Genomic DNA, 24,495 nt, shown 5'->3' on the forward strand with positions numbered 1-24,495 from the left:
TTTTGATTTCATATGGCGCATGAAGTTATCACGCCTTGCAAACGTTACATTACATTCCTCGCAGCAGGGGAACATCTGAAAAGAGAACGACCGATAGAGATTAGGTGAAAGTTACGGAAGAAACCAAGTTTCAGCGTATAGAGGTTGGACATGGCTGTGAGTTAGGCCTATAGCATGAGGATTGAAGAGAACGACTAAAGTTACGATGTTCGGAAGAAACAAAGTTTCAGCCCGTTGAGGATAGACATAGCTATGTGTACGTACCACGTCTATAGTATGATGATTGAAGAGAACAACTATTTATCAATAGACTAAAGTTATGATGTTTTAGAAGAAACGAAGTTTCAACCCGTTGAGGATAGACATAGCTATGTGTACGTGTTTGAAATTATACCACGTCAATAGCGTGAGGATTAAAGAGAACAACTATTTATCAATACTCTAAAGTTACGGAAGAAACCAAGTTTCAGCCCGTTGAGGGCAGACATAGCTATACCTCGTCTATAGTATGCAAGAACAACTATTTATCAATAGACCAAAGTTACGATGTTCGGAAGAAACCAAGTTTCAGCCCGTTGAGGGTGGACATAGCTATGTACACGTGTTTGAAATTATACCCCGTCTATAGTATGCGGGTTGAAGAGAACAACTATTTATGATTAGCTTAAAGTTACAATGTTTTAGAAGAAACCAAGTTTCAACCCGTTGAGGTCAGACATAGCCATGTGTGCGTGTTTGAAATTATACCCCCGTCTATAGTATGCGGGTTGAAGAGAACAACTATTTATGATTAGCTTAAAGTTACAATGTTTTAGAAGAAACCAAGTTTCAGCCTGTTGAGGTCAGACATAGCTATGTGTGCGTGTTTGAAATTATACCTCGTCTATAGCGTGAGGATTAAAGAGAACAACTATTTATCAATAGACTAAAGTTACAATGTTTTAGAAGAAACCAAGTTTCAGCCTGTTGAGGGCAGACATAGCCATGTGCGCCTGTTTGAAATTATACCCCGTCTATAGCGTGAGGATTAAAGAGAACAACTATTTATCAATACTCTAAAGTTACGATGTTTTAGAAGAAACCAAGTTTCAGCCTGTTGAGGTCAGACATAGCTATGTGCTTGAAATTATACCACGTCTATAGCATGAGGATTGAAGAGAACAACTATTTATGATTAGCTTAAAGTTACGATGTTTTAGAAGAAACCAACTTTCAGCCTGTTGAGGATAGACATAGCTATGTGCACACCTCGTCTATAGCGTGAGGATTAAAGAGAACAACTATTTATCAATAGACTAAAGTAACGATGTTTTAGAAGAAACCAAGTTTCAACCCGTTGAGGTCAGACATAGCTATGTGTACGTGTTTGAAATTATACCACGTCTATAGCATGATGATTGAAGAGAACAACTATTTATCAATAGACTAAATTTACGATGTTCGGAAGAAACCAACTTTCAACCCGTTGAGGTCAGACATAGCTATGTGTGCGTGTTTGAAATTATACCACGTCTATAGTATGCGGGTTGAAGAGAACAACTATTTATGAATAGCTTAAAGTTACAATGTTTTAGAAGAAACCAAGTTTCAACCCGTTGAGGGCGGACATAGCTATGTACGTACCACGTCTTTAGTATGCGGGTTGAAGAGAACAACTATTTATCAATAGACTAAAGTTACGATGTTTTAGAAGAAACCAAGTTTCAACGAATAGAGGTCAGACATACCTTAAAATCTTCGCGCTGCAAACTGTTACTCGGATGTATAAATGCGTGCGTTCAAGCCTGAAACTCGAATGATAATATTCTGGTCGTACCTAAAAAATAGAAGAAACATATATGAATGTAGTGTAGGGTGCATCATCTAACCTAATTATCTTTACAACTCAAAGTTCGAAAACATACCTTTAAAAAAAATGCACGTGCTGCAGGCTGTTACTGGGATGAATAAAATTGCGTACTTTCGAACGGTACCTAAAAAAGAACAAACATATATGAATGTAGATGTCTAGCGTAGAAGTTGCTTTGCAAATAAAAAAAGTAACTAACAGTTCTACCTTACCTTAAGATAAAGGCTGAAGAATAATATTCACTGCAGACGGGAGATGTGTGTGTGTGTACGTAATAAACGCATACAGAGAACTGTGAGCACTTCGCGCAGACTGCAGCGGCTAAATATTCTGCTTGTTACCAACCGGATGTGAAAAAATCGCTGACAAACTGCGGGTACAGTCGGAACGAATGCAACAAGAGCTCCCACCTGCAGGCTGACGTATTCGAACCTCCTGTTGATGCCGAGGTGTCAGAATTTAAGAGTTCGAGCCTTGGAAAGTTAGCGTGTGATCCTCGACTTCTCGAGGGTACATACGCGGTATTCCTTACCTGTAGGTATTGAGCTAAAGCTAGATCATGTAATGACGATCGCGCAGGCCCCTCGCCTAGCATTTACGGCTTCTAGTTCGAACCCGCTATCTACCGAAGTAGTGAGAATGATTGAAGAGTGTTGAGGGTGATTCATTTGTCGGATGGAGGCGTTAAGCTGGCTTCTTCGGTAGGAGTAGGCTATGTCAGGGCATCTAGTTATCGACTTAAAAATCCTAGTCAGGAAGGGTACGCGATTCAAATCCTGGCAACTTATACCCTCGGGAAGGGCATCCGGCTAGATTATGCAATGACGATCGCGCAGGTCCCTCGCCTAGCATTTACGGCTTCTAGTTCGAACCCGCTATCTTCCGAAGTAGTGAGAATGATTGAAGAGTGTTGAGGGTGATTCATTTGTCGGATGGAGGCGTTAAGCTATGTGCAGGCTTCTTCTAGTCGGGGTACGCGATTCAAATCCTGGCAACTTATACCGTCGGGAAGGGCATCTAGCTAGATCATGTTATGACGATCGCACAGGTCCCTCGCCTAACATTTATGGCTTCCAGTTCGAACCCGCTATCTTCCGAAGTAGCGAGAATGATTGAAGAGTGTTTGAGGGTGATTCATTTGTTGGATGGAGGTGTTAAGCTGGCTTCTTCGGTAGGAGTAGGCTATGTCGGGTTATCGATTTAAAATCCTAGTCAGGAGGGGCAACCGGTCGTATAAAACTATGGTGTGAGGACGTTAAACCTTGTGCAGACTCCTTCGAAAATGATTTTTTGAGTACAAGACTTGACGGTGATTCATTTGTCGGATGGAGGCAATAAGCCTTGTGCAGGCTTCTTTGGTAGGAGTAGGCTATGTGTCGGTACCGGGATATCTAGTTATAAAACCCGCTACAACAAATTTATCGCGTATACTGCGATTTAAAATCCTAGTCAGGAAGGGCAGCCGGTCGTAAAACTATGGTGTGAGGCGGGGTGTGCAAAAAAGCCAGCATTAAGTAAGGGCTGTTGATAGGAGGCGTTAAACCATGTGCAGGCTCCTTCACCAGGAGAAGCCTACATGCCGGTACCGTGCAGGTTCTTTCGATAGGAGTAGGCACTGTGTGTGTTTTAACCTCTCCGTACAATCATGATATTTTACGTTAGGAACTTACATAGGCTAAATGCTACACATTCCGTGGCAGAGCCAGGAATCGAACTCGGACCTCCGAGGGTAGCAGCTAATTACACTAACTACTGCACTACAGAGGAGGACTATTTCAGAATATTTTACAACCTTAATTAGTACTGTGTTTTAAGAGCTTACATGCTACTCAGCTAAGAAGACGTTCGCGAGTTACAAGCACGCCGTGTCCTCGTTCAAGGTTAAGCCGGAAGATACGTGTACAATTTCAGCTAACACATGCATTCCACACAACTCGCTCAGAATGACTGTGCCGATACTTCGAGGACTGTAGAACAAATCTATAGCCTACAGTATGCATGCCTCTCACCCGGTAGTCTCGGGTTCGATTCTCTTGGGAATAAAAATGTGTTTAAATCACATGAATTTGTTGAGTTGTCCTTCCTGATGCATAACTAGCAGTATCTAACCTCATACACTATAGTTTTCAACCGGTTGCCCTTCCCGACAACTCGGATTAAGAATCTGTCGAGAATCGGGGATTTACAGCTAGATGCACTTCTTAGATTTTAAATCACGAACTATTGTTTTACGGCCGGATGCCCTTCCTGACTAAGATTTTAAATCGCAAGAATTTGTTCAGTTGCCCTTCCTGATGCAAAACTGGCAGTATCTAGCCTCATACACTATGGTTTTCGACCGGTTGCCCTTCCTGACGTCAAAGAACTCGGATTAAGAATCTGTTATACAACTTCTAACACGTGAATCATAGATTTACAGCTTAAAGATTGCGGATGACAGCTGTCAGAAAAGCACATGGGTTTGTAAAGCATTTAGAATTTGCCGCCACCACATAGAGTGTAGCACCGAGGTTTGTGATGCAAGATGGCGGATGACAGCTGTCAAAAAAGCACATGGCTTTGTTTCCAAACAAGAGCACGTGGAATTTGCCGTCACCACATAGAGGGCAGCACGGTGATTAAAGATGGCGGATGACAGCTGCACATAGCTTTGTAGAGCACGTGGAATTTGCCGTCACCACATAGAGGGCGGCACTGTTCTCTCTGGATTAAAGATGGCGGATGACAGCTGTCAGAAAAGCGCATAGGTTTGTAAAGCACGTGGAATTTACCGCCACCACATAGAGTGCAGCACTGTTCTCTCTGGATTAAAGATGGCGGATGACAGCTGACGAAATTGCCCGCAGCATAGTGCTCTGTAGGTTAAGGATGGCGGATGACAGCTGTCAAAAAAGCACGTGGCTTTGTTTCCCAACAAGAGCACATAGAATTTTTCAAATTGCCGCCACCACGTAGAGTGCAGCACTGTGCTCTGTTGATTAAAGATGGCGGATGACGGCTGTCAAAAAGGCGGGTGATAGGTGATGAAATTGCCCGCATGATAGCAGCACGGTGCTCTGTTGATTAAAGATGGCGGATGACAGCTGTCAAAAAAGCACATGGCTTTGTTTCCAAACAAGAGCACGTGGAATTTGCCGCCACCACATAGAGGGCAGCACTGTTCTCTCTAGATTAAAGATGGCGGATGACAGCTGTCAGAAAAGCATATAAGTTTGTAAAGCATGTGGAATTTACCGCCACCACATAGATGGCAGCACGGTGATTAAAGATGGCGCTTGACAGCTGTCAAAAAAGCATGTTGATTTGTAAAGCACGTGGAATTTTCCGCCACCACATAGATTGCAGCACTGTTCTCTCTGGATTAAAGATGGCGGATGACAGCTGTGACGTACCATATTTCAAAGGTAAGTAGCTAAAGAGGGCAGCACGGTGCTCTATGGATTAAAGATGGCGGATGACAGCTGTCAGAAAAATAGCACGTGAATTTGTTTCCAAACAAGAGCACGTAGAATTTGCCGCCACTACATAGAGCGCAGCACTGAGGTTTGCGATGCAAGATGGCGGATGACAACTGTCAAAGGTAAGTAGCTAAAGAGGGCAGCACGGTGATTAAAGATGGCGGATGACAGCTGCACGTGGCTTTGTTTCCAAACAAGAGAACGTGGAATTTGCCGTCACCACATAGAGTGCAGCACTGAGGTTTCGGATGCAAGATGGCGGATGACAGCTGTGACGTACCACATTTCAAAGGTAAGTAGCTAAAGAGGGCAGCACGATGCTCAAAGATGGTGGATGACAGCTGCACGTGGATTTGTTTATCTCGCGCTAGTGAGGTTAAGTTGGTAGCACTAAGGTTTAGACCCGTCAAGATGGCGGCACTGCCGATGACAGGTGATGAATGTACATCTACTACGATAAAGAGGGCAGCACGGTGCTCTCTGGATTAAAGATGGCGGATGACAGCTGTCAAAAAGGCACGTGGCTGTCAAAAATCACGTGGCTTTGTTTACCTCATGCTAGTGAGGTTAAGTTGGTATCACTAAGGTTTAGGCCCGTCAAGATGGCAGTACTGAGGTTAGCGATGCGTTGTTGTCTGTCAAAAAGCACGTGGCTTTGTTTACAAATCTGTTGAAAAGCACGTGGCTGTCAAAAAGCACGTGGCTTTGTTTACCTCATGCTAGTGAGGTTAAGTTGGCACTACTGAGGTTTAGGTCCGTCAAGATGGCAGTACTGAGGTTAGCGATGCGTTGTTGTCTGTCAAAAAGCACGTGGCTGTCAAAAAACACGTGGCTTTGTTTACCTCGCGCTAGTTAGGTTAAGTTGGCACTAGTGAGGTTTAGGCCCGTCAAGATGGCAGCAGTGAGGTTAGCGATGCGTTGTTGTCGATGACAGCTGTCAAAAAGCACGTGGCTTTGTTTACAAATTCAAATCTCGCGCCAAAATTCAAATTTCCCGCCAAAATTCAAATTTCCCGCGGGCGGAGGCGGCGGCGGAGGAGGAGGCGGGCGGAGGCGTGCGGCGGCGGAGGTGCCGCAGAACTGTCCAATTATACTACTAGCTTCCGATATCATCAGCACTGTTATGATGCGTTTCAGTAATTTTATTGTTTTACTAAATGTGGTCGCTTAGTTATTTTGAAGCAAAAATTGAAGAAGGTGTACAGCACCGGCCACAGAACGGAAAGCTAGTCTCATATATAGAATTTCCAGTTCCGTTTTAATTTAATTTTTCACAACAAATGAATAAACCTCACACACATCCTTCAGGGTAACAAATGGGAACTGCCTTTCATACTTTTCGGAACTATCGGCATGAAACTAATTCGCAGCAAGAAGGTGATTGGTAAACTGGAAATGTTCTTTGTCCTGTAAAATAATTGCGTCGCAAATTTTCTTGGCATCCACTTTCTTGGAGATGCATGTATCTGCACGTGGACTTTTTCACTGGATGCATCATTGTATCATACGCGTTGAAAAGTGAGTCAATGTTACTGTCCCTACGTTTTGGACGACACAATCAAAATTATTAATTGCCCTTTCACTTTCAACTGGGTCTGATTTTCTTTTTCTCAATTGGTTTTATAAAATGTCAACATTTGGCATTATTAAATAAAATACAGAGAGCCACCAAGACTAAAATGTAGGATGTTCTAGTTTAAGGCGCAATCTCCTTGCCTGTGATATTGTTGTACCTTGTCGAGACGTTGTTTCTGTTTCTTCAAGGCATTCAGTGAGAGACTCCTTCTTCTCATAAACTACTTCAACAGTTCGTGATTTGAAGTTCCATCTAGTGTTAGAAGCACCTGGCACTCTTCTACCTACTATGGTGTCCAAAAATTCAGTTCGTTGTAGAGAGTTAGAGAAAAGTTACGTATATCACTCAGATCTGAGAAAAATACCCGAATGTCTGTATTTTGACTAATGTCTTGAGCTAGTATTCGATCCAAGGCATGTGTGTAGCAGTGAACATAATAGGCAATTTTAAAATCTTCCTGCAACAAAGCTTGAACACCTTCATGGTGACCACTCATTACATTTGCCCCATCATATATTTGTGAAATTATTTTACTGGGGTGATGTATAATTCTGATCGAAACATCTTTTAGACACTTAGATAATGAAACTGCGTCATGGTCAGAGGGGTTTAAAAACTTCAGAATATTTCCACAGGTTTCCAGGATGGCAAAACGATTCTCAAAACTAATATTAACAGGGAAACTGCTGCGATATCAGTTGTTCCATCGGCAATGATTGACATGAAATTCGCTTCTGACACTTCCCTTTTCAATCTTCCTTGACACAATTCTAGCATACAAGGAAGTAAATCGTTTTGTATTTCTTTCGACGTGCCTTTAAAAACTGTGGCTTACAAGAGGAAGTCTCTAAGGTCAATGTCGAGTTCTGAATTAAAATTTATGAGACCTCGAAAATCCCGTGTTTGCTGATTCAGATGACTCATCGTAACGCCTAAGTGCAAATTCAAATGCACCACAAAATTTGATACATTCTATTATTTTAGAAAGCACATAACGATTTTTTCCTAACTTGGCCATTATCCCTTTCTACAGTTTGTCTGTACGCATTGTTGAGTTGCTGTCGATTGTCCTGATTTCCTAGGAAATTGTATTCAACCTGCTCATTCATATGAGATTTAAACATTTCATGCTTTTTAATTTGCTAAGTTAAATGAGCGAGGCTCGTAACGCCTGTTTTCGTCCAAGCTCCTTCTGCATCAGCTGTCCCAAACAATAAGCATGGAAAATAAAACAGACTATTTGTAATTTCACATCCACAGATCCATTCATTTCTGCTATTGAATTTTTGTGTCACTTTTTTCTTTATTTTTTGCTTGTCTAATTATATGAAGCACTAGCGTAGGTCTACCGATAGTTTTTTCTATTTAGTGTTCAAGGAGCAAGACGAAAAATTCGTTTTTATAATAGTCTGTGCACTATTAATATTACTAGGCTTAATCATTGTACTTTTAGTTTCCACAAAACTATATAAATAAACCCACAAGTGCCACACACTGAAAGTAACTTTACTCACAATACACGCGCATCGCAATACTCTCAATAAAATGTCACAGTCACCGAAGACTAAAAGCAACTCCACTCACGGAAAACACGCCTTATCAATACCATCAAACTACAGAATGGAAACGGCGCCAGAATGCAGGTTCCGTTTTTGAATGGAAACCTTATTATTGGCTGTTGAGACGACGGGAACGTGAGTCTGTGTGTACCAAGTGAACTATTATTTTTCACAGTACACGGCCCTACCAGCAGGGCAAAGTACACCATATGGCCTTTTATTAACCTGCTTTATCTACTAAACCTTTGAAAGTTCGTAACAGTTTATTTAGCTTTCCATCGTTACTGTCATGGCATTATTATAACTATATACGTCGTCTGTTATTAACAAAACTACTTTAGCAGTTGGTTGACTTGATCAAGACCAATAGCAGCCAGAAGAATTCTCGCAACGTAGATCCCGCTTCGTCTAGGTGCGAAACAAAGCTTCTGCGCATGCTCCGTATCCAGATATTCAACAAGGCTCTGCACAAGCTCACGTCTTACCTCCAACACCCCCTTGCCGAGCGTTCAGCACGCTACTCTTCACCCAACTCAATCCCCAACCCGCAAACTGATGCACATCTGTGGGAGTACAGTCTCAGATATGCTCCTGCATATTTACTGTCATGTACTGGGATCAGCACCATATCACAAGTTTCCTTGGGACGTATTTCCAATATGTTCCTGACCAGGGTAATCAATAAATAGAATTATGTATAAGAACAGTGAATGGAGATTTATTGCTCGAGTGCTCTATGGGAGGAACCGCCAATGATCAATGCATAGAACTATATAACAGTGCAGTAATTAATATCTCAAACGCAGAACCGGAATGCGTATGTACTCTCCTCTCGTCGTACTGCCACCATGCTACAAACAGTGTAGCAAAGCGGATGTGATTAGGCGTTAGCCTAGCAATCGACGGAATGTGCCATCGGCGTTTCGAATTCTGCATCATTCAAATATGTTTGCGTCGGTATGATGTTTGAATACGTAAATACAGGCTCAGGTTCGCCACATTCAAATAGCAGAACGACGCTGTTATTCACCTTGTGCCCTGCGCGTACTCCGCTGGTTAGGGCTTCAATGTAATATCTGCTATCACTGGGCATGTTTTCCACAGAAGAGTACGTTGACATGCTCCCCATTCATGTGAACGCAAGACAAAACGCATGCGAGGCACTACTTCTGTAGCAGGAAGGGTATCCCGGCTGCTACGATATTCCGCCATGTTCAAAGACGCCTAAGGAAAACAGGCGTGATTTACAAGTAGCCACCATTCTGCGATAGGCCCGTTACATTGGGGTGGGTGAAACAGAAGAGGCAGCTCGTGGTAAACCACACATCAGTACAAGGGCGACTGCACAACAGGTTAACACAAGCCAGCCGTTAATCTGGCGAAGACTGCATGAACATACAGTGGGTAAAAGAAAGTATTCATACATATATATGGTTTCTGACAGTACATAGGCGGGAATTATCACTAAGTTATATACACTAACACTACAGATGCACCACAGTTTTATGTAATTAATTGTGGCGTACTTTGTTTGTTTAATAGGACACATAAAAGTTTTCATACAATTATATCGCAGTCATGTATGGTACGAACACGTTACCGACTGACAGCTGAAATCAAAGAATGTATTGTGTATCCAGTACAACAGTGAGTGTTTGTGACTGGTACTAATATTGAACAGGAATGGGACGTCGGTCGGGTGAGTTAAAGACTGTTGTGAAGGAAAACATACCTTTTGCATGGAGAGGGAGACTTCGTTACTGAAATATTGCTGGGAAAACCAAACCTCTCGCATGCTACTGTTCAGTAGGTTGTAAACGAACAAGATCTACTGCGAATGTGTGAATATTTGGACGTCCTAGAGTTCTAATGAACCGGAAGTCCCGGCAGGTAGTACAAAAATTGTGCAAGAACTCAGGCTTGAGTGCCCAAATATTTGCTGATGACGCTGCGGCAGCAACAGGCAAGGAAATAACACCTCAAACCATAAGGAATTACAATCACGAAGCTGGCTTAAAAGGCAGAGTGACAAGGAAATCCATTACTAGCCCGCGGAATAGGGTGAAAGGACTGGAGTTTGCTCACGCATATCTCAACAAACCCATGGAGTACTGGAAGAAGGTTGTATTCTCTTATGTGTGCAACTTCAACATTTTCGGATATGAAGGGCGAACGTATGTGTGGATGTGTGGCGTAAACCAAATCAAGAATTTGCCCTTAGAACATTGTACCAATTGTCAAGCATTGCGGAGGTCATGTCGTGGTGTGAGAATGCATGAGCTACACTGGGATGGGAGAATGGGTGTTGTTGAGAGTAATATGACTGCCACTAGCGTATGTGAACATACGCAATTTGCTGACCTGTAATGCAAAATTAAATCTTGAGGGCTCGTTTTTTTTCAACAAGAAAAAATTATCATGCATACGAGTGGTATAACCAAAGAATGGCTGCTGTGTAACGTTTTCGATCAACATCCAACGCCTCCACAGTGCCCAGACCTCAATCCTATAGAAAATCTGTGAGCATTATTGGATAGGAGAGTAAGGAAATGGACATGCTCGTCAAAATAAGACTTCATCGATCATCTGAAGAAGGAATGGGCAAAAATTAATGCCAAAACCACGTCAGACCTTGGAAGTTCCATGCAACGAAGGATTCAGGCAGTTATAAATGCCCAAGAGTAGTATAATAAGCGGGTTCGGGCGCCACCTCCACCTCGGGCTCCCAGAGGCCACCTCCACCTCCACCTCAGCCAGAGGCCTCCCAGATGCCACCTCCACCTCCACCTCAGCCAGAGGCCTCCCAGATGCCTCCTCCACCTCCCGCGGGAAATTTGAATTTGTAAACAAAGCCACGTGCTTTTTGACAGCTGTCATCGACAACAACGCATCGCTAACCTCAGTACTGCCATCTTGACGGGCCTAAACCTCAGTAGTGCCAACTTAACCTAACTAGCTCGAGATAAGCAAAGCCACGTGTTTTTTGACAGCCACGTGCTTTTTGACAGATTTGTAAACAAAGCCACGTGCTTTTTGACAGCTGTCATCGACAACAACGAATCGCTAACCTCAGTACTGCCATCTTGACGGGCCTAAACCTCAGTAGTGCCAACTTAACCTAACTAGCATGAGGTAAACAAAGCCACGTGTTTTTGACAGCCACGTGCTTTTTGACAGATTTGTAAACAAAGCCACGTGCTTTTTGACAGACAACAGCGCATCGCTAACCTCAGTACTGCCATCTTGACGGACCTAAACCTTAGTGGCACCAACTTAACCTCACTAGCGCGAGGTAAACAAAGCCACGTGCTTTTTGACAGCCACGTGCTTTTTTGACAGCTGTCATCCGCCATCTTTAAACTACAGAGCACCGTGCTGCCCTCTTTCGTCACCTGTCATCGGCAGTGCTGCCATCTTGACGGGCCTAAACCTTAGTGCTACCAACTTAACCTCATTAGCTCGAGATAAACAAATCCACGTGCTTTTTGATAGCTGTCATCCGCCATCTTTAATCTATAGAGCACAGTGCTGCCCTCTTTAGCTACTTACCTTTGAAATGTGGTGGCGGATAATTTGAAAAATGCTTTTCGACAAGCAGCCATCTTTAATCCAGAGAGAACAGTGCTGCCCTCTATGTAGTAGCGGCAAATTGAAAAATTCCACGTGCTCTTGTTTGAAAACAAACTCACGTGCTTTTTTGACAGCTGTCATCTGCCATCTTTAATCTATAGAGCACAGTGCTGCCCTCTTTAGTTTGAAATGTGGTGGTGGTAAATTCCACGTGCTCTTGTTTGGAAACAAAGCCATGTGCTTTTTTGACAGCTGTCATCCGCCATCTTTAATCAACAGAGCACTGTGCTACTATCATGCGGGCAATTTCATCACCTGTCATCCGCCATCTTTAATCCACAGAACACCGTGCTGCCCTCTTTATGGCTACTACCTTAAGCACGTAGTAGCGGGCAATTTGAAAAGTTCTGTTAGCTATCATCCGCCATCTTTAATCAAGAGAGCACCGTGCTGCCATCTTTAGCTAGATACCTTTGAAATGTGGTGGCGGCAAATTGAAAAATTCTACGTGCTCTTGTTTGGAAACAAACTCACGTGCTTTTTTCTGACAGCTGTCATCCGCCATCTTGCATCACAAACCTCAGTGCTGCGCTCTTTAGCTAGATACCTTTGAAATGTGGTGGTGGCAATTTGCTCTTATTTAGTAAACAAAGCCACGTGCTTTTTTTGACAGCTGTCATCCACCATCTTTAATCAATAGAGCACTGTGCTGCTATCATGCGGGCAATTTCATCACCTGTCATCCGCCATCTTTAATCTACAGAGCACCGTGCTGCTCTCTGTAGTAGCGGGCAATTTGAAAAGTTCTGTTAGCTGTCATCCGCCATCTTTAATCAAGAGAGCACCGTGCTGCCATCTATGTGGTGGCGGCAAATTCCACGTGCTCTTGTTTAGTAAACAAACTCACGTGCTTTTTTTTGTCAGCTGTCATCCGCCATCTTACATCGCAAACCTCAGTGCTACACTCTTTAGTTGAAATATGGTGGCGGATAATTTAAAAAGAAAAATTCTACAGCAGCCATCTCTCGGCGCTAATTGCACAAGATGGTGGCTATACATGACTCCTTAAAGGTGCTTATGCAAGATGGCCGCTATACGTAGACTCCCTTGGGATGCTTGCGCAAGATGGCGGTTATACATGGCTCCTTATGAGATGCCCTAGGGATGCTTGCGCAAGATGGCGGTTGCTCTTATGAGGCGGCTTAAGGGTCCTTGCACAAGATGACTAGAGACGCCCTAAGGATGCTTGTGCAAGATGGCGGACGCAAGATGGCGGCTATACACGACTCCTTATGAGACGCTTTAAGGGTGCTTGCGCAAGATGGTTGCTACTCTTAGCTTAGAGGCTAACGTGTCGTGATAGTTCGATTCATTAAATTTAGGGCTTAAATGCAAAATGTTAAATATATCGAAAACGGTGCACCGTAGAGCAAAACGGACAAAATTTTTCTGCCTAATACCTAGGTTCGCAGTATGAGGAACAAGAAAATCATAGTCTAATGATGGGATCAACGGTTCGGTTCCTACTTAGGCCCTTTGGCATTTGCTCTGTTTCAGCTTGTATTGAAGCGAGTCTTCGTAACATGATCAGGTCTAGCTATGGTAGAGAGTATAACGTACCGTGCATGTTCGATTCATTAAATTTGGAGGCTTAAATGCAAAATGTTAAATATCTCGAAAACGATGCATCGTAGAGCAAAACGGACAAAATTTTTCCGCCTAATACGTAGGTTCGTAGTATCAGGAACAAGAAAAAACATAGTCTAATGATGAGATCAACGGTTCGATTCCTACTTAAGCCCTTTGGCATTCGCAGCTATCTATTTCTACAAGATGGTGGCTGCTCTTATGAGAAACAAGATGCCTTGAGACGTCCTAGGGATGCTTACGCAAGATGGCAGACACAAAATGGTGACTATACATAGCTCCTTATGAGACGGCCTAGGGGTGCTCGCACAAGATGGCGGCTACTCTTATGAAGAAAGCTAGCTTAGAGGCTACTGCGAAAGATAACAGCTGCTGTTATGCATGTGGTGGAGGGCAATTTGAAATTCTATGTGCTTAATCAACAGAGCACCCTGCTGCCCTCTTTAGCTGAAATGTGGTGGTGGATAATTTGAAAAATTCTTTTGACAGCTATCATCTTTAAAAACAATGGCGACTATACATAGGCTGTTAAGGCCTTATCATTCTCCTCCTCCTCCTCCTCCTCCTCCTCCTCCCCCTCCTCCTCCTCTTTCTCTACCTCCTCCTCCGCCTCTTATGTCAAGGCATAGCTTTATATCGAACAAGTTTAAACCTGCATCGCGAAGGCAAGCGTGTGCAGCGATAACATTACTGTGCATGTTTAGACTTTCGAAACATAAGAAGAGTAGAATCAAACGCTGTACTCGATACGACATGTGATCAGAACATTGATTGATGCGTTCAGAAAACAAAATAAGTGATCAAGACTAGAATCGAACGATGTACTCAATACATCATATGTTTAGAATATGTCAGGGGATACGCTTGTTCTAAGAAGATCAGATTGAAACATAACAAGACTAGAATAGAACACTGTAATCGATGTTGTTAACTTCAACATGTGATCAGAACATTGATAGATGTGTTCAAAACACAAAATAAGTGATCATGGCTAGAATCGAACACTGTACTCGATACAACATGTGATGAGAACATTGATCGATGTGTTCAGAACACGAAATAAGTGATCAAGACTAGAATCGAACACTGTACTCAATACAACATGTGTTTAGAACATGTTAGGGGGTACCCTTGTTCTAAGAAGATCAGAATGAAACATAACAAGACTAGAATCGAACACTGTAATCGATGTTGTTAACCTCAACATATGATCAGAACATTGTTTGATGTGTTCAGAGCAAAAGTACAATTTTGATGATTTGCTTAGTGTAAAATCAAAAACTATGGAAACACACTGTGCACATATCGCGTAGCTAACTCGCTCAGTAAGCAATATTGCAAAACTACAACTTCAATGATTTGCATAGTGTAAAAATCAAAAACACACTGTACCCATACTGCGCAGCTAACTCGCTCGGTAAACGATATAGCCAAAGTATAACTTCAAATTATTTACCTTCCATCATTCGTCTTATGTGTAAAAATCAGCCGAACAAGTTATCGCATAAACATGGCTGAAAAAAAATCGTGATAGTGTATGGAACCCAGGGGTTACATCTTATCAGAAGGGCAAAAAGGATGAAAGGACTCTTCCTCCTCCTTACCGCACATTCCTTGAAGGGCTAATTGGCTGAAGGGCTAATAGGCAAAAGGGCTAAAGGGCTAAAGGGCTAATGGGCTAAAGGGCTAATGGGCTAAAGGGCTAAAGGAGCAACAACCTCGTCGATCGCTATCAACAAGAACGCTTGTACTTTGTTAAGTGTAGAAAATTAATCTTTATTTGTAAATGGTTTCATGTTCAGAACAAGGAATGGAACCTAGGGGTTACGTCTTACGTAATAAAATCCCCGAGGTGCGATGAGTTACGTTTTTCGAACTAGTGTTTGGAACACTGAACTTTTCAAGATGATAGCAGAGAGTTTAGCAATGTTCTGTTGTTGGATTTTAAATTCCGCGCTACAACATGCATAAGGTGGTAGCCTTGAGGTTTACCGCCGTAAAGATGGCAAGAGTGAGGTTAACAATGTTCTGTTGTTGGATTTTAAATTCCGCGCTATAACATGCATAAGGTGGCAGCCTTGAGGTTTACCGCTGTAAAGATGGCAGCAGTGAGGTTAGCGACGCTCTATTGTCCTTCGAAGTGAGGTTAGGGTTCGTCAAGAAGACAGCTGTCAAAAAGGCACGTGGCTATGTTCACCAAACAAGAGCACGTGGCTGTGACGTCACGGTCACGTAATCAATCCTTAGCTCGACGTCGTTAAGAGGAGCATTAGGATTAGCTATGCTTAAAAGTCTTGGGAACAGAGCAGCAGTATTAATTGCCGTGTTTCAAAGCGTGTACACATCACCTATCGATTTTACATGCATCGACCATCGTACTAAACTTCTTCCGCTAGATCGTGCTGCTATCTTAGCATAACCTATACACAAAAAATTAAAGTACAATGAATAGCCATGTTTCAAAGCGTGTACACATCACCTATCGATTTTGCACACATCGACTCTCGTACTAAACTTCTGCAGGTAGATTGTGCTGCTATCTCAGCATAACTAAGACGCATGAACTTAAAGAACAAAGAATAGCTATGTCTCAAAACGTGTACACATTACCTATCGATTTTGCAAGCATCGACTCTCGTACTAAACTTCTTCCGCTAGATTGTGCTGCTATCTTAGCGTAACCTATACGCATGACCTTAAGGTACAAAGCATAGCCATGTTTCAAAGCGTGTACACATTACCTATCGACTTTGCATGCAACAAATATCGTACTAAACTTCTTCCGCTAGGTTGTGCTGCTATCTTAGCATAACTTATACACATTAACTTAAAGTACGAAGAATAGCCATGTTTCAAATCGTGTACACATTACTTATTGATTTTGCATTCATCGAATCTCGTACTAAATTTCTTCCGCTAGATTGTGCTGCTATCTTAGCATAACCAATACCCATGAACTTAAAGTACAATGAATAGTCATGTTTCAAAGCGTGTACGCATCAACTATCGATTTTGCATGTATCGACTCTCGTACAAAACTTCTTCAGGTAGATTGTGCTGCTATCTTAGCATAACTAAAACGCATGAACTTAAAGTACAAAGAATGGCCTTGTTTCAAAGCGTGTACACATTACCTATCGATAATGTATGTATCGAATATCGTACTAAACTTCTTCCGCTAGATTGTGCTGCTATCTTAGCATAACCTATACGCATGACTTTAAGGTACAAAGAATAGCTATGTTTCAAAGCGTGTACACATTACCTATCGACTTTGCATGTATCGACTCTCGTACAAAACTTCTTCCGCTAGGTTGTGCTGCTATCTTAGCATAACTCATACACGTGAACTTAAAGTACAAAGAATAGCTATGTTTCAAAGCGTGTACACGTCACCTATCGATTTTGCATGCATCAAATATCGTACTAAACTTCTTCCGCTAGATTGTGCTGCTATCTTAGCATAACCTGTACGCATGAACTTAAAGTACAAAGAATAGCCTTGTTTCAAAGCGTTTACACATTACCTAATGATTTTGCACGAAACGACTATCATGCTAAACTTTTTCCACTAGATTGTGCTAAAATCATGTAAGTGTGCTGCTATCTTAGCATAACCAATCGATTTTACATGCATCGACTATCGTACTAGACTTCTTCCGCTAGAGCATGTAGCAATTGCTTTTGTGTATCCCTAACCCATGTGCACGAACTTAAAGCATAAAGATGAGCTATGTTCTAAAGCGTGTACACATCACCTATCGATAATGTATGTATCAAATATCGTACTAAACTTCTCCTGCTAGAGCGTACGAGTATCGCTTGTGCGTGCACGAACTTAAAGCATAAAGAATAGCAATGTATAAAAATCTTGTAAACAAAGCAGCAGCATTACGTATAGTCAAGATTAAATGCGTGCACACATCATGTATCCAAGATGCACACAGTACTAAACTTATTCCATTAGAATGTACAAAGTTCGCATGTGTTTGTACTGCTATCTTAGCATAGCCTATGTGCATGAACTTAAAGCATAAAGAATAGTTATGTGTAAAAAATCTTGCGAACATAGCAGAGTGTTATCTACGTAGGTGTAGACATTGAACTTTACATGCTGAGGCAACATACTACGTGACCGTGACGTCACGAACACGTGCTCTTGTTTGGTGAACATAACCACGTGCTTTTTTGACAGCTGTCTTCTTGACGAACCCTAACCTCACTTCGAAGGACAATAGAGCATCGCTAACCTCACTGCTGCCATCTTTACAGCGGTAAACCTCAAGGCTGCCACCTTATGCATGTTATAGCGCGGAATTTAAAATCCAACAACAGAACATTGTTAACCTCACTCTTGCCATCTTTACGGCGGTAAACCTCAAGCCTGCCACCTTATGCATGTTGTAGCGCGGAATTTAAAATCCAACAACAGAACATTGTTAACCTCACTCTTGCCATCTTTACGGCGGTAAACCTCAAGGCTACCACCTTATGCATGTTGTAGCGCGGAATTTAAAATCCAACAACAGAACATTGCTAAACTCTCTGCTATCATCTTGAAAAGTTCAGTGTTCCAAACACTAGTTCGAAAAACGTAACTCATCGCACCTCGGGGATTTTATTACGTAAGACGTAACCCCTAGGTTCCATTCCTTGTTCTGAACATGAAACCATTTACAAATAAAGATTAATTTTCTACACTTAACAAAGTACAAGCGTTCTTGTTGATAGCGATCGACGAGGTTGTTGCTCCTTTAGCCCTTTAGCCCATTAGCCCTTTAGCCCATTAGCCCTTTAGCCCTTTAGCCCTTTTGCCTATTAGCCCTTCAGCCAATTAGCCCTTCAAGGAATGTGCGGTAAGGAGGAGGAAGAGTCCTTTCATCCTTTTTGCCCTTCTGATAAGATGTAACCCCTGGGTTCCATACACTATCACGATTTTTTTTCAGCCATGTTTATGCGATAACTTGTTCGGCTGATTTTTACACATAAGACGAATGATGGAAGGTAAATAATTTGAAGTTATACTTTGGCTATATCGTTTACCGAGCGAGTTAGCTGCGCAGTATGGGTACAGTGTGTTTTTGATTTTTACACTATGCAAATCATTGAAGTTGTAGTTTTGCAATATTGCTTACTGAGCGAGTTAGCTACGCGATATGTGCACAGTGTGTTTCCATAGTTTTTGATTTTACACTAAGCAAATCATCAAAATTGTACTTTTGCTCTGAACACATCAAACAATGTTCTGATCATATGTTGAGGTTAACAACATCGATTACAGTGTTCGATTCTAGTCTTGTTATGTTTCATTCTGATCTTCTTAGAACAAGGGTACCCCCTAACATGTTCTAAACACATGTTGTATTGAGTACAGTGTTCGATTCTAGTCTTGATCACTTATTTCGTGTTCTGAACACATCGATCAATGTTCTCATCACATGTTGTATCGAGTACAGTGTTCGATTCTAGCCATGATCACTTATTTTGTGTTTTGAACACATCTATCAATGTTCTGATCACATGTTGAAGTTAACAACATCGATTACAGTGTTCTATTCTAGTCTTGTTATGTTTCAATCTGATCTTCTTAGAACAAGCGTATCCCCTGACATATTCTAAACACATGATGTATTGAGTACATCGTTCGATTCTAGTCTTGATCACTTATTTTGTTTTCTGAACGCATCAATCAATGTTCTGATCACATGTCGTATCGAGTACAGCGTTTGATTCTACTCTTCTTATGTTTCGAAAGTCTAAACATGCACAGTAATGTTATCGCTGCACACGCTTGCCTTCGCGATGCAGGTTTAAACTTGTTCGATATAAAGCTATGCCTTGACATAAGAGGCGGAGGAGGAGGTAGAGAAGGAGGAGGAGGAGGGGGAGGAGGAGGAGGAGGAGGAGGAGGAGGAGGAGGAGAATGACAAGGCCTTAACAGCCTATGTATAGTCGCCATTGTTTATAAAGATGATAGCTGTCAAAAGAATTTTTCAAATTATCCACCACCACATTTCAGCTAAAGAGGGCAGCAGGGTGCTCTGTTGATTAAGCACATAGAATTTCAAATTGCCCTCCACCACATGCATAACAGCAGCTGTTATCTTTCGCAGTAGCCTCTAAGCTAGCTTTCTTCATAAGAGTAGCCGCCATCTTGTGCGAGCACCCCTAGGCCGTCTCATAAGGAGCTATGTATAGTCACCATTTTGTGTCTGCCATCTTGCGTAAGCATCCCTAGGACGTCTCAAGGCATCTTGTTTCTCATAAGAGCAGCCACCATCTTGTAGAAATAGATAGCTGCGAATGCCAAAGGGCTTAAGTAGGAATCGAACCGTTGATCTCATCATTAGACTATGTTTTTTCTTGTTCCTGATACTACGAACCTACGTATTAGGCGGAAAAATTTTGTCCGTTTTGCTCTACGATGCATCGTTTTCGAGATATTTAACATTTTGCATTTAAGCCTCCAAATTTAATGAATCGAACATGCACGGTACGTTATACTCTCTACCATAGCTAGACCTGATCATGTTACGAAGACTCGCTTCAATACAAGCTGAAACAGAGCAAATGCCAAAGGGCCTAAGTAGGAACCGAACCGTTGATCCCATCATTAGACTATGATTTTCTTGTTCCTCATACTGCGAACCTAGGTATTAGGCAGAAAAATTTTGTCCGTTTTGCTCTACGGTGCACCGTTTTCGATATATTTAACATTTTGCATTTAAGCCCTAAATTTAATGAATCGAACTATCACGACACGTTAGCCTCTAAGCTAAGAGTAGCAACCATCTTGCGCAAGCACCCTTAAAGCGTCTCATAAGGAGTCGTGTATAGCCGCCATCTTGCGTCCGCCATCTTGCACAAGCATCCTTAGGGCGTCTCTAGTCATCTTGTGCAAGGACCCTTAAGCCGCCTCATAAGAGCAACCGCCATCTTGCGCAAGCATCCCTAGGGCATCTCATAAGGAGCCATGTATAACCGCCATCTTGCGCAAGCATCCCAAGGGAGTCTACGTATAGCGGCCATCTTGCATAAGCACCTTTAAGGAGTCATGTATAGCCACCATCTTGTGCAATTAGCGCCGAGAGATGGCTGCTGTAGAATTTTTCTTTTTAAATTATCCGCCACCATATTTCAACTAAAGAGTGTAGCACTGAGGTTTGCGATGTAAGATGGCGGATGACAGCTGACAAAAAAAAGCACGTGAGTTTGTTTACTAAACAAGAGCACGTGGAATTTGCCGCCACCACATAGATGGCAGCACGGTGCTCTCTTGATTAAAGATGGCGGATGACAGCTAACAGAACTTTTCAAATTGCCCGCTACTACAGAGAGCAGCACGGTGCTCTGTAGATTAAAGATGGCGGATGACAGGTGATGAAATTGCCCGCATGATAGCAGCACAGTGCTCTATTGATTAAAGATGGTGGATGACAGCTGTCAAAAAAAGCACGTGGCTTTGTTTACTAAATAAGAGCAAATTGCCACCACCACATTTCAAAGGTATCTAGCTAAAGAGCGCAGCACTGAGGTTTGTGATGCAAGATGGCGGATGACAGCTGTCAGAAAAAAGCACGTGAGTTTGTTTCCAAACAAGAGCACGTAGAATTTTTCAATTTGCCGCCACCACATTTCAAAGGTATCTAGCTAAAGATGGCAGCACGGTGCTCTCTTGATTAAAGATGGCGGATGATAGCTAACAGAACTTTTCAAATTGCCCGCTACTACGTGCTTAAGGTAGTAGCCATAAAGAGGGCAGCACGGTGTTCTGTGGATTAAAGATGGCGGATGACAGGTGATGAAATTGCCCGCATGATAGTAGCACAGTGCTCTGTTGATTAAAGATGGCGGATGACAGCTGTCAAAAAAGCACATGGCTTTGTTTCCAAACAAGAGCACGTGGAAATTACCACCACCACATTTCAAACTAAAGAGGGCAGCACTGTGCTCTATAGATTAAAGATGGCAGATGACAGCTGTCAAAAAAGCACGTGAGTTTGTTTTCAAACAAGAGCACGTGGAATTTTTCAATTTGCCGCTACTACATAGAGGGCAGCACTGTTCTCTCTGGATTAAAGATGGCTGCTTGTCGAAAAGCATTTTTCAAATTATCCGCCACCACATTTCAAAGGTAAGTAGCTAAAGAGGGCAGCACTGTGCTCTATAGATTAAAGATGGCGGATGACAGCTATCAAAAAGCACGTGGATTTGTTTATCTCGAGCTAGTGAGGTTAAGTTGGTAGCACTAAAGTTTAGGCCCGTCAAGATGGCAGCACTGCCGATGACAGGTGACGAAAGAGGGCAGCACGGTGCTCTGTAGTTTAAAGATGGCGGATGACAGCTGTCAAAAAAGCACGTGGCTGTCAAAAAGCACGTGGCTTTGTTTACCTCGCGCTAGTGAGGTTAAGTTGGTCCACTAAGGTTTAGGTCCGTCAAGATGGCAGTACTGAGGTTAGCGATGCGTTGTTGTCTGTCAAAAAGCACGTGGCTTTGTTTACAAATCTGTCAAAAAGCACGTGGCTGTCAAAAAACACGTGGCTTTGTTTACCTCATTCTAGTTAGGTTAAGTTGGCACTACTGAGGTTTAGGCCCGTCAAGATGGCAGTACTGAGGTTAGCGATTCGTTGTTGTCGATGACAGCTGTCAAAAAGCACGTGGCTTTGTTTACAAATCTGTCAAAGAGCACGTGGCTGTCAAAAAACACGTGGCTTTGTTTATCTCGAGCTAGTTAGGTTAAGTTGGCACTACTGAGGTTTAGGCCCGTCAAGATGGCAGTACTGAGGTTAGCGATGCGTTGTTGTCGATGACAGCTGTCAAAAAGCACGTGGCTTTGTTTACAAATTCAAATTTCCCGCGGGAGGTGGAGGAGGCATCTGGGAGGCCTCTGGCTGAGGTGGAGGTGGAGGTGGCATCTGGGAGGCCTCTGGCTGAGGTGGAGGTGGAGGTGGCCTCTGGGAGCCCGAGGTGGAGGTGGCGCCCGAACCCGCTTATTATACTACTCCCAAGGAATGCATACGAAGTGCTGATTGTCAAAAATGTGTATGTTTGAAGACAGTGTTTCAACATATATTAATATTTATTTTGCGGACATAAATGATATTCGTTTTGTTTTGTTTTAAAGACTGCATAATATCTACCCGTAGGTGTTTCTTCACGCTTCATTAAGAAATATAATTCGTGTATTAGGGCATTAAGTATATGTGTTATATGAAGGATACGTGACAAGGTGCGTATGCTCTGAATGAATACTTATTTCACCTACTGCACATTTCACCCATAGCACCTTGAGCTACACCATGAGCTCCATGGGCGGGATTTCGAAGCTCGAATGGAGCTCTGTCGGTGGCCATGAGGAAGGTTGGGCCATGATGCAGCATTAATATCGCACATCTTGTTCTCGGATGAATCGCGCTTCCACAATAATGGAAAAGGGACTACTGAAGGCTGGACAATCCTCACTGCGTGCGACAGGTAGCCCGTCAAATACGATGGGGAGTGAATGTTTGGTACAGAATTTTGGGGGATCGCCTGATAGGACCGTATGTATTTGAGGACTATTGAACGGGCTCACGATACCTGCACTTTCTGCGTCAGGAACTCCCATTGCTGCTGGAGGATGTGCCCTTGCACGATCGTTTGACGACATGGTTGAAACAGGATGGAGCTCCTCCACGTTCAACTTTACCGGTTCGTAATCATCTGAAAGAGAAACTGTCACGGTAGTGGATAGCACGAGGAGGCCCTGTTTCTTGGCCCGCTAGATCATAGGAATTAACGCAGTTAGACTTCTTCTTGTGGGGGCATTTCAAGAACGTCGTTTACTCCGATCTGCTCTGGCTACTCATCAAGGACGCCTGCCGATCAATTACATCTAGAATGCTTCAGCGTGCAATACGACCTATTGGACACCGGACCCGAATGTGCAAAACCAGAACGGTCATCACGTCGAGCATTTGCTGCGATAAAACATTGCCAAGGCTGTTGTGTTCGTATTATTTCCGGTCCGTGTGTGTCCGGCATGCAGTCGCTTCGGCCCCTCTTACGACCACAAAGAAATTCATTCACACAAAATTTGCATGAAAGAGGGCATTGAACTAACATTACGTGCATTGCGTATTAATCAAGTATTAAAAAAGGTAGAATTTCCCCCCGGATTCGAACCTCCCACCTCACAGATAAGATCTCTCCTCCGCGCCCTTACAGACAACGTTACGATACTTAACGCACACCGTCCAGCTTATAGCAAGTATTCGGTTTACTCTGGTCACAATATCAATTTAGTGTTTCGCCGGCGTGTCTGTTTCATATGATCTAGAAAGCACACGCATGCCTTCCAGTGTTTAATATGAGTGTAAGAATATGGCGTCCTATAATGGTGAGACGGCAAACACCAAGATATCCGGTTGTGTTGTCCGAGAATACCGGCAGGGCAGATGTTTTCAGGATGGAATCAACATGGCGGGTTGCATAAAGCTACACAGGAAAGCTCGACTGAATCACACGGTATGTAAGTGTTGATGGGTGAGGACATATTTTCAAATATAGTTGTTATTCGAAACATGTTTCTTAGTTAATTCTACTGGGTTGTCTCTTCTTGCGTGCGTGTCAGTAATTTATTGGAATATAACTTTGAAGGATGTAAGCGTCATTAAAAATAATTCTTATCGCACTTAATTTGTATATACAGTGGAACCTTGAATTGCGAGCATAATTCGTTCCGACAACATCCTTGTAATCCAAAGCGCTCGTATATCAAAGCAAATTTTCCCATAAGAAACAATTGAAACACGGATGATTCGTCCACAACACAAAAATATTTATTCGCATAACATT

Source organism: Anabrus simplex, chromosome 2 (assembly GCF_040414725.1).
Source record: "Anabrus simplex isolate iqAnaSimp1 chromosome 2, ASM4041472v1, whole genome shotgun sequence".
Lineage (NCBI taxonomy): Eukaryota > Metazoa > Arthropoda > Insecta > Orthoptera > Tettigoniidae > Anabrus > Anabrus simplex.